Source organism: Eubalaena glacialis, chromosome 5, assembly GCF_028564815.1.
Source record: "Eubalaena glacialis isolate mEubGla1 chromosome 5, mEubGla1.1.hap2.+ XY, whole genome shotgun sequence".
NCBI lineage: Eukaryota > Metazoa > Chordata > Mammalia > Artiodactyla > Balaenidae > Eubalaena > Eubalaena glacialis.
In genome coordinates, this window is record NC_083720.1 from 24,223,975 (window position 1) to 24,236,495 (window position 12,521).

Genomic DNA, 12,521 nt, shown 5'->3' on the forward strand with positions numbered 1-12,521 from the left:
CATGATTAGAATTAATATACAGCCCTAATATGTTCCATCTTCAAGATGCCAGTCCTTAACAAGCCACTTCCTTACATTCCACCCGAAGATAAACTACATGACAGAAAGAAATTTTGTTGATTTTTTTTCACTGCTGAATCTCCAGTAACTAGAATAGTGACTGATTATATATAGTACTTGTTAGATGATGATCGATTGTATAAATGAATGAATGAATGAATGAACAACATGGTGTCAGTCGAAATGCCAATTGTGAAGATGTCCCCAACTGAGCAAAAGTGAAATACTCAAAAGACTAAGCATCTTTATTAAAAACTTTGTAAATATATTTTAATCCTACCCTCTCTTCTCCATCCCCACTGCCTTAGAGTTTAATTATTTTCCACCAGGGATCTTACAGTGCCTTCATGCACCTTCAGAGTTTCATCCTCCATACTGCAACTAAAATTATATTTTTTAAATGTGTATGTGATGCTGCTTTCCCCCCTGCCATGCAGTTCCATTAACAGAAAGATTACGATAAAATTCCTTATCACGACATAAAATGTTGCAATTTTCTGACTCCTGCTTAGTTTTCAACCTCATTCTAGCCATGGAATCATTTCAAAAATATCCAATGCTCTTTCACATTTTTATACTTTTGCATGAGCTATTCCATCCCCTAGAAATTTCTGCCCCATATGTAAAATGGCTATTACATTTGTCCTTTAAATTCAAATAATCCCTACTCTGGGAAATAATTCCTGATAACATTTCCCCCTTCACCTCAAGGAAATTCAACATTTTCCACTCTCTGTTTCCAAAGCACTTTATATAAATATTCAACACACTGTTATATAGTCGAGGTGTATTATAAGCACAATGCACTATGAAATACTAGAAGGTTTAAAACAGATCTTATTCATTTATCTGTCCCCAGGAATTTATACATAGCACCATACAACTGCTCAAAAATATTTATTGGAATAAATAATACATCTATGTGGTCATATAATATTTAAAGTACTTATGAAATCACACAAATCTTCCTAAATACTTCAGATATAAAACAATAAAAAGACACATTCCCTGTCCTCAAAGAATTTAGAATGCAGGAAGAAGATATTTATGCAAATAAGCTATCATAACATTGTATTTGCAGAAATACAGAGAGGTAGTTCAGTAGAAAATAACATGAATAGTCTCTTAAATCTACCTTGGAAAGAAAGAAAGCTTCACATTAATGGTAATACTAAAGTTGAGATTTGAAGGATAAAGGAATTTACCTATTGGGGAAAAAAAATTCCAAGTAGATAAATCAACACCCAAAGAACTCCACGCAAGGAGGAAAGTGACCTAGAGAAGCTTCTGATTAGTTACTGCAGTTCTTATTTCAATGTAAAGAGATAGATATTTGAGAGAGTTATCAGTGGTTTTATAATAGTATCCTTAGCCTTCAAATTATTTCAGAATGACCATAAGTCAGAGATCATCATTTAGAAAATAATGAGTTTCAACACTGGCACCTATGATATAAATTGGTAAAAATATTCAGACACCATCACCAGCCTCTTGAGTTTTTAGGCTCCACTCATTTGTTGTGAAATAATTCATTTTCTTGTAGGTACTGATTAGCTTGGTTATGACTTCGAAATTTGACATATATAGTTAGGAATGTTAAAATGTAAGTGTATTTTATATTTATTATCTATCAATAGTCATAGGTTATGAACATAAATAAACTAACAAATTTAGAGTTGATATTTTAATTTTGTACCCAAAATTATAAAATCAAAAAAATTAATGTCACATTGCAGAGAAATCTTGATTCATATCCTTGATGTGTTTGATATTTAAGAGGAATTTAGATTTATTTTACATCCCCTTCCTACCCATTCTCTCAAGTTTCTGAAAATAAAAGCATTCAAAAATACATTTGAAAGCAAATAGCTTAAAAAGTTTTTTTTTCTATGACACAATGGAGAATTTTAAAGTTGACTAGAAATCAAAATTCTTCATTATTCCCAAAAGCATATTTCCAGTTATATTGTCATTCTCATGATATTTTAATAACCTGCATTTCCCCCTTGCTAGCTCAAATATTTTGGAATTATTGTCTCATGAAATAAAATTAGAAAACATTCATTCTGTCCTTTTTTCATTCCCAAGTTTAGATCTTGCTGAAATAGTCAATGTTCTCTCTGTCAACACTACATGTTAGAGTGTTTCTTGGAATCAAAGAAACAAGAGTATCAGAAACAATTATCATGCATATTGATCTGGTGAAGCCTAGGCAAGGATTCCTGCAGAGCAATAACTGTCTGCCCTAAGAACATCCAGCTCCTCTGGAAAAGGAGCAATGCCAAATCTTCACGGAGTTTTACAGAAAAAAGCATAGTAACACTAGGCAAAAACATGTGCCCTGGTCTCCCCATTCTTACTCTGCTAACAGAAAGTTAAGAAGCAGTCAGAGACCAAAATGGAGTAGTGAATTGAGACTAAAAAAATAATAACAGGAGTGTGAGGAAAACTTAAATAGTAGGGTTATAGCACTCATGGGCAAAATTGTTCTTTTTAAGTCTCTGTAAATAAAAGAAAACTTAGCAAGTAGAATTCAATCAGGGAGAAAAAATAGGACTGGTCGTTAGGTTTGGTCATTGATAACACCTGGGTGGGAGAGCAAAGGAGAAAGGGAGATTTCACTAAGGTGAAGGGTAAAGAATGAAGAATGGAACACATATGTTTTACTCTTCTTCCTAGGGCCTGAAATTATCTGTCAGATCTATCTATCAATCAATCTATCTATCCATAGATCCATTCATCCATCTGTCATTTCTCTATTCAATATCTATCTATCTATCTACCTATCTATCTATCATCTATCTAATCTATCATCCATCTAGAGACAGAGAGTTAGAGAAAACTAGAGAGGGAATGACCATCAGGGAAGAGGTGAGGTGTCAGAATATTTTAGATGTGGAAAGTAGATGGATACGCAGTAAATGACTTAAAACACAGAGAAAGCTAAAAACCAAGTACATGTTGGGGAGGACGGCAAGATGAAACAAGCTATCTGTGCTGCAGAAAGAACCTATGAAAAAATCCCTGAAGTGGAGGCACTGTGGGCAGGGTGAAAGGTGGACCTAATTAACTGTTGGTGTTAAGGAAGAGTTTAAATGTCCAGATTTGCCCTCACCTCACCCCAGACAGACAGATGAATAAGTCTTCAAGAGTAGGCAAGAAATGAATGATTTATCTTCTGGAAAAACTAAGTGAGAACAAACCAAGATCCAGGAATGCCAAGGATACCTAAGGGTGAGGGTGAAAAACTGCCCTGCACCACAAAATTAAGTGAAATTCTAAAAATTAACCTGTGATTCAATCCTGGTTCTCTAACCAACTACTATTGTGTGGCCACTCAGATTATAAACCCAGCAAGAGATCAGAAAATTTATCTCTGAAGAAACTGAACAGTCTGAAGGAGAAAAAAACAAAGCAAACCTAGAGACATGGACCATTAGAGATCCAAATAAAACCTCACTATGGAGTAAAGCTGCCATTCAACAAGCCCCTTCATACACAAGCACACACAGAATGTCAATAGGCTGTTCTATTGTGTTTTAACTGCCTTGTTGAGATATAATTTACATACCATAAAATTCACCCACTTACAGTGTACAATTCAGTGATTTTTAGTGTATTCACAGAGTTGTGAAACCATCACCACAATCAGCTTTTAGAATATTTTCTTTACCCCAAAGGAAACTATACTCATTAGCTTTCACTCCCCATTTTCCCCCAATTCCACCAGCCCTTGGCAACCACTAATCTGCTTTCTGTTTCTCTAGATTTGCCTATTCTTGGCATTTCATAGAAATGAAGTCATATATCATGTGGCCTTTGTGACTTGTTTCTTTAAGTTAGTTTAGTGTTTTCGAGGTTCACAAATAAGCTTTTTAAAATATACATAACAGCTTTATTGAGATATGATTCACGTATCAAACAATTTGTCCTGCTTCAAGTATAAAATTCAGTGCTTTTAATGTATTCACAGTTTTACATCCATCGCCGCAATCAATTTTAGAACATTCTATTACTCTAAAAAGAAATCTTGTTTCCATTATCAGTCATACCCCATTTATCTCTGACACCTCAAGGCCTAGGCAACCACTAATCTAATTTCTGTCTCTATGGATTTGCATATTCTCAACATTTCATATTGAATCACACAATATATGGTATTTTGTGACTGGTTTCTTTCACTTAGCATATGTTTTCATGGTTCATCCATGTTGTACTATGTATCAACACTTGAGTCCTTTTTATTTTCATCAATAAACTTTTTAATACTTAATTCAGTTATCATTCAACAGCCAAAGGTCAATAAACAGTTGATGAAATCTTATGATAATGTTGAAGAAATCTTTTAGAAAGGAGTACAAAAGACAAAGATAGAAAATGAAAAAGAGGAACAAAATATTATATAAAATGTCCAATATACTACTAACGGGAATGAAAGATTAAACCAACAAAAAGTGGGAAGAAATTATCAAATATTTTGATACTCAAAGGAATCAAAGAAAATTTAATTCCATATTAAAGGATCACAATAATTGCCCATTGTCACAATTGGAAAAATGATCTTCCCAGGGGCGATCATCCAGTAATTCAGAATATAGTGGTATAGAAAAAAATCCTAAGGAGAAAATAATAAGCCAGTCTTATACAATGCGACATAAATTAAAATGTCATCAGACTGTTCAAGAGTAGTCCCAAGAGTCTGAATACAGTGGTGCAGACCTTCAGAAGGCTGAGACAAATTGATTTACAATCCAAAACTCCATACCCAAACATCAATTAGGGTTGAGGCCATTATCAAGCTATTTTCAGACATGTAAGTACTTAAAGATACATTTCCCATGCATCCCTTCCCGGGAAACTATTGTGGGATAAGCAGACTCCAAAGGAGAGCAGGCTAAAAGAGAGGAAGATGCAGGATCCATGAATCTGGGATTAGACACAAGAGAGAAGGCAAGGACAGAAGATACACAGTTGAGGAAGGACACCCTAAGACCATGGCTGTGGCTGGAGAGAGAGCACACAGGATGGAAGCAGCTTCAGGAGAAGGAAATGGAATAAAAAATTCCTTTATGTGTTTAACTGCAGGGAGAAGAGTTTCAGAGTTCCTTTGGATATACTGTTAGGATGAAGAAAAGGGAACCCTGCGGGTGGAAAAGGGCTGGAAGTTCGGGGATACTAAGTTAATTTTCATCTTCCATAATGTAAAATAAACAGGTGATTTAAAAATTTAAAAAAAAATAAAATTAAGAAGCAGCAGTATTAGATCATTATTTAGCAATAAAGAAGTAAATGCCATAATAAAGAGATAATTTGCAAGAGGTTGCTTTTGGGACTCAGAACTCAAAGGATAGGATAGAGTGTTTACTGTAATTTTCTTTTCCTTCCTCCTCCCTCTCTTCCTTCCTTCCTTCCTCCCTTCTTCCTTCCTTCCTCCCTTCCTTCCTTCCTTCCTTCTTCCTCCCTTCGTCCTTCCTTCCTTCCTTCCTCCCTTCCTCCCTCCCTCCTTCCCTCCCTCCCTTCCTTCCTATCTTCCTTCCAACTCATCCTTGTCCTCCTCCTCCTCTTCCTCCTCCTCCTCCTTCTCCATTTCTGTCTCCTTTTTTGTTTTGGTTATTAAATACTTTTAATTATTTAATTTAAAACATATATTACTTTCATAAAAACCACATTGCAATTATTTTTTAAAAAATGATGCATAGTGAGAAAGTGATTCCTATTCAGATTTCTATTATTATAGGTTAACTTGTTAACTTTAGCAGATAAGAAAGGGCACAACAATGATTTGCAGTGTGTAGCAAAGTTTTGGCGGGGAGGGTTTGCTAATTATTTATTTTAAATGTCTAGATATTTTTATTTGCTTGTTTTTGTTTTCTTTCATTAGGATAGATGAAATGAGGACATGTTTGTAGTCTGAAGGTTAGATTCTAGTGGATAAGGAGAAATTGATGAGAGAAATGAAAGGAGACGTAAATTATGGAGAACTTTCTGGGCACAAAGTGGGCGCAAAATCACGGGTAGAGTAGTTAGACCCTATAATAGTAACTACTCTTTATTAAATGTTCATTTTATACCAGTCAGAGATGACTTCATTTCAACATCCCGATAATCATATCATACAGGCATTATTATTCCTATTTTACAATCAGTAATCCTAAATGGGTTAATAGCTTGCTCAAGATAACATGGTTAGTAAATGAAAGGGCAGGGATTTGAACCAATGTTCAAACCAGGGATTTGAGCTTGTGAGCCGGAATTCTGAGCCTCAGTTTCTTCACGTGTAAAATGTGGGCAGTAGTGTCTCCCTAATCTGGTTATTTCAAAAATGAAATAGGTCCATAAAGGGCATATTATTGCAACTGCCCAAGAGTAAAAAATGTCATTAGGTATCATTAACATTACTATGATAGCTATCAATGAGCAAATAAGAATAAGATTAGTGAATACAAGGAAGTAATTTTTGAATATTATTTTGTGAAGCTAAATTCTCTTTACATGCTTGTTTTTAGTGGCTAAACATAATTGCCAATACAATGAATTATTTTAAAAATAATACCAGAAACAAAACATCAGAAAACCTATCATTCAATTAAAAAAAGAACAGCATGCACATTTTTCAGATAAAAAAGTTTTATTGATTGAAGCAATAAAAACTGTTTTCACGTACTTGCCAAAGAGCACTAAAAGTTTTATATAAATCCAGTTAGAGTTGAGAAAATAGACTTCCAAAAATTAGCCTAACTTCCAATCTAAAATGCTGTGTCTACTTAAAATGAATAATTAAGATGCTTTGTATATTTATGCATATTTATAAACCTCAGCTATGCAATAAAATATGTAGGAATACACATCAGATTCACTGGTAAGTAAAAAAAGAAAAACCACAATATTGCTGCTGCATATTAATGCATCTTTGCCTAGCTGTAACAAAAAAAGCAATGGCACACTAGGCTGCCGTGCCCTCCACAAAGACAAAACTACATTCGTTGAAGTTGCTCTTGATTGTTGGGTTCTTGACTATTGTATAGTGTTTTCCACTTCTACAAGCCAGTTATCAAAGACTCAAGAAATCTTCAATAGTTAAGGATTCATTCCTATTTCATCTGAGTTTCAAGTAGGAGAAATCAGGTACTATAGAAAAATATATTCTCTTAAGCAGGATGACAAGTTGGAACAGAAAAAAAATAATAAAGAACGAAAAAATAAATGCAATTGTTGAATAATAGCATAGCTCTGCACCTGTGATTGCAAGCAGACAATATATAAGCCTGTGTTTTGACCATGTGGCACTCAGCTGACTACCTTCTTCAATATCTCTGAAATCATACACTGTTACTCTTTTAATTTTAATACATGTGCTTAACTGCCATTTATTTCTCCTTAATTTCTTTTCAACTGTCAAGGTGTCAGTGTCATGAAGAATGAACCTACACTTAGAGAACAAAGTGACACAAAAAATTACTAATAAGTTACTTGATGTCTGTAATCAGCAAATTCAACTTTAACTTATTTAGTATGGAGATTGAATTCACCTTCTATTGATGAATTAGCAACATTTACAAATACATGGCTAGACATAGGATGCTAAATTAAAACGACTAGACTGCAAAAAATAAAGCTGGCAAAGCCAAAGCTATTTTGTTCACTAAATGAATTCTTCTGTAATTGAAAAAAAAAACCAAACTAAATTAGTCACATTAATGTAATTCAATCTAATTATTGCCCTAAGAGTGCATTTAAATATTTATGAACAGTTCTTTCCAAATGCCTTGTCAGCTCTATTCCATGAAACAGCATTCTGTCAGTTGTAGTTTTTGAAAATAACTTTGGTTTCTTCATTACACTGCGACTCCTGTCACTTAAAAATTTGTACCTAGGAGCCAAAGGCGTCTGAAGCTGGGATCATTTAGAAGCCCAGATCCTGGTGGTTTCTGAGACCCCAGCCAGTGGCTCTTGGGTTGTGATTAGGCATCTCACAAAAACTAGGAACATATGTATAAAGCACTTAGTTCAGCAATATTTGTACTTGGGTATTGAGTGGCCCTTCTTCTGCGCAGCTGAAGGTCACTTACTAAGCTGAGGTCACTTGTCTATTTCAAAACAGAAAGTAAATGCATGGAGAAGTGAGAACCAATACGTCATCATGCTTCCTATGGAAGGGAAGCTGAGCTAATACAACTGACAGCTGTGTCAGATTCACCTTACAAAATGTAACATTATTCCTCTTCCCTCACACTCTTGGAAGAAAATGGGAGGAGAGATTCTGGCTGTCATATATTTGAGATTTATCCCATTTATTTATCAGGACCTATTATACATATTCAGTTATTTCTACCTGCCCAAAATGAATTATATCATGCGTGTATCAGAGCATATCAGCCATCATTGTCCTAAAGGTCATATTTCCTTCTTACTAATATTATCTGCACATCAACACTTTTCTCTCTCTGTATGTACATTTACATTTACTATCACTTCCAAAAAGTGATAGTAAAAGTTCACTTCCAAAATTGCAAAAAAAGAGTTCCATTCACTATGCAAAGCAGAAAAACAATCTTTGGAAGAGTACCAACTCATTATGTATTTTGTTCATCCAGTGCCTTGGATTTACAGATACAAAAGAGGTAAATGCTCTACTTAAAAAAAAAAAATGTTGGAAATACCTACCTATCATAAGGAAAGTATGAGCAGCTATTTAAAAAACAAGTTTTTTTATGAGTTATAGACTATCAGCAATTTCTAATCCTGCTCTTATCCAGTAGTCTTAGCAAATAAGGAACCAATTTTTATTTATAGTCTAATATGAGTAATTACACGTTTAGATCTGAATTTGTTATTTAGTCTGTAAAACACCAGGGTGCAGATAAAAGAATGAAGCTGACTTATTCACTGCTTTTCTCCTACTTTGATTTGTTTTTTCAGAGTAATTCCCCTTTATTCAACATGGGAATTCTTAAGAAATAGAAATTCTTTGATGAGGAAATAAAATTTTAAAAATCCTATTCTAAGCAAAAGAATTCCACCTTTGCCTCTTGTTTGACTATAGGGGAGCAAGGGTGGAAAATCCATTTAGTCAAGCACATTTTCCTACTTTCATGTCGAGTGAAGAGTAAGAAAATCCCTGTCAAACCCTCACAGTGGACTCATTCTGACATGACTCTGACACATCCCCACCAGTGATTCAGGCTTGGCCAGTGAATATCTCCATGCATATATAGATCCACGTTAGCTTAGTCATGCCCAGAGCACAAGAATTCCAAGCAAGTAACAGTGATTCCTTCCCTCTTCTGTAAAAGCTGAATATTTGGAATGAAGGTAGGAGAAAGATGTCTTACCTAGATTTCTCTAAATCATTAAAATTTTACCTTGACTAAAAAGATAATAATCCAGTTATTTCAATACAGTGAGATAGTGTTTGAATAGATATAAACACAGTAGATGTAAAGTCCCTTTTATTTATCATACCCACAGAGCATCATTAAGAAACACAGAAATTATAGCTAACTGTGCCTGATTTCAGTCCAGTTTTGTCCAACCAAACTTCTGCAGTGAAGCAATCAACCTCTCCTGGGAATCAAAAACCTTCTTTTCATTGTTAAGCCTGTGATTTTATGCAAATATGTATCCACCTTCCCCCCCCCCCCAAATTACTGCCTGTACACAAATGTAGCCAAACTCTATTACACCACACAATGGAATGCTAAAAATGTCATAATGACTTCCCATATGCACTTCCTTCTCAGCATTTTAAAAGTTCAACTTAGTTTCTTGTATTTTCAACGTTTGGCACTAAAAATAAATATTCTCTAATCAAAACTAAACTGACTTAGAAATTTTGTCATTCTAAGCATTACATGAAGCAGATTTTAATTTAGTTTCAAATCTCCTCAGCTAAATTCATATATATAGTTGAGAACTCTAGAGATATCTTTTGTCAGTAATTTAAACATAAGTGACCCAGAAGACAAAGGATGCAGATATATATATAAGCCTACACTGCTCTTTAATACATAATCAGTTTTCTGCTTGCATAGATTATAATATATTTTAAACAGGTAGAAAGTACAGACAAAAGAAAAGGCAATATTTATACTTTAAATGGAATTTGAATTTCAGATTTAAAACATTTTAATAGCTGAGCAAGTTAATTTATTGTTATAGTCAATTATGAAAGAATTGAATATCATTTTTAAAAGTGGAAATCAGTATTAATTATAGAATTTCTAACATATGTTCTACCCCTTGAATGGATTGTGAGTGATGTTTCAGTTGTATATTCTAGGTGTTACTTGTATTATGTATTTCAGTTTACAAAAAAATTTATGCACATTAGTTAAAACAACCATTTCACACTAAGTCCGGCATCAGTTTTCTTATCATGCAGATGGGGAAACTGGGTGAAATGTTGAATCCAAAGCAACAAACCCAAAGACCCACAATGCCAAAGCTCAGTATCCTACAATAAAGTTAATAAAGTTTTTGTTCTTACTCTTAACCTTACAAAGTGGTAAAAGTTTAGATATTATAAACTCTAGAACAGATGTTTCAGTAAGAAGTGGAAAAAAAGCGACGGCGCACAGAGCAGTGGTCAGGAGTCATCATGTAGATTTTGTACTTCTTTGAACTTTTATGACTCTTATAACTTTTATGACTTTATGAGTCATAAAAGAGTCTCCAGGAGAGAGTCTTTTATGACTCTATCTTGGAGATAAAAAATGTGGGTAATTTCAGTGTATAATACACAGAAATAGGGGGCGGTAAAGGTTTGAATTTAAGGTTTATGGTTCCATACTCAGGTTAAACTGCTTAGAAGAAAATTTCTAAAGGCAGTAATCATATTCCCTTCCCTTTACACATATGTGAAGTAGATTTAAAATGAGATGAAAGTAGAGAAGAAAGCAGGAAAACAAGAGAAAGTGAGGAAGCATGTGAATAACAGACAGCTTTCCAGTATCATCAGAAAAGTGTGGGTCTTTTAATTTGAACTGATGTGAATTCATAGAATATAAGAAACATCCATTTTTAATGGTGCTTTCTACTTTCAACTTCTTTTATGCTGTTTTTAGTCTCTCTTGGCATATGAGAAATGAAATTACATTTTTAAATTTAAAAATTTCAGTCTGGTTTGTTCACATCTTTTAACTTTTCATATACGTTATTCCTAGTACATCAAATGAGAACAAGATATTCATTATCTACCATAACCAAAGCTCTAAAATTGAATTTCAGATATAAGTTAAGTAGATAGCTAGTTGTTACCCTAAAAGACCTAGGTACTTCGAATAGTCTTTGACCTCAACTTCTCTCTCTAGATAATATAGGTATGTAATCAAATCTATGTTATTAAGTAAAATATATGCTATCTAAGAAGAAAATATTTACTAAGAAGATGATGGTCAGTCATTATGCAGGTGCTTCCATTGTGGTAGACAGTTGCCGTCAGTCTCCAACTGCTAGGTCTTCTGATGACCCAGTGATCTAATCTTGAAACTGGTGTGATCTTGCTCATGTCTTGATTACCAGGACCTGAAACAACATATGGTACATGATTGTAGTTACTAAAACTCTTTTGAATCACACTGAATTAAGAGATGCAGTGGAAGATTAGAAAGAGGCTGATTCTCTGATCTTCTGAAGCAGTTTCTATGTTAAGAATGTAAGTGGCCTAGTCAGTGACCATGCTTTAGAAATCATACTTCCTGGGAATTTGAAAAGGCATAAACAATAAAAAAGGAGGAAGAAACCTGTACTTTCAGTGAAACTGTTGCCTGAGAAGATAGCAATTCATTACCCTTGAAGAAGTGAGACCTTGAAGGTAAGAAGTTCCATCTACCACCTTCTCTCCCAGGGACGGTTCAAAGGAAACTACAGAAAAGGTGAAATAGTTGAACTCAGCACATATGTTAAGAAAATGAAAATATCAGGCAGGAAGTCAACTGGGATGAGATCACAAGAATAGCAGTGCAAATAGATGTATAAATGCAAAAATCAAATGGAATCTGTGGAAATGTCCCAGCATGGTAAAAAATCCAACCAGTAAACCTTGGAGTATTCAAGAAACAAATCACTGTGATCAAAGCTGTCATAATTTATTAAAGTTTCTTTAGCATAAAAATGACAATATAAGTACATTTAATCCATGAGTGGTGTATCTATGAGGAAGTAATTGTTCCTTCCTCAGCTGCCTGACATTCATAATAAAAAGAATTCCCAACTTCCACTTTCAGCTCTAACATGGAGAGCTTAGACATCACCACTCTGGTCCTTACAACAATAAAGAGCTGAAAAAACTTGAAAACCAATTCTATTTCTCGGACCACCCTGGAATCTGGAGAGACAGACCCATCCAGAGAGAGATAATTATTGTGATCTGCTTACCTAGAGCAGAAGATACTGGAGCTATTTAATTGGTAGGAAAACTTAACTGGATATATTAAGGAGTTGCTGGAGAATGAGTGTAGACT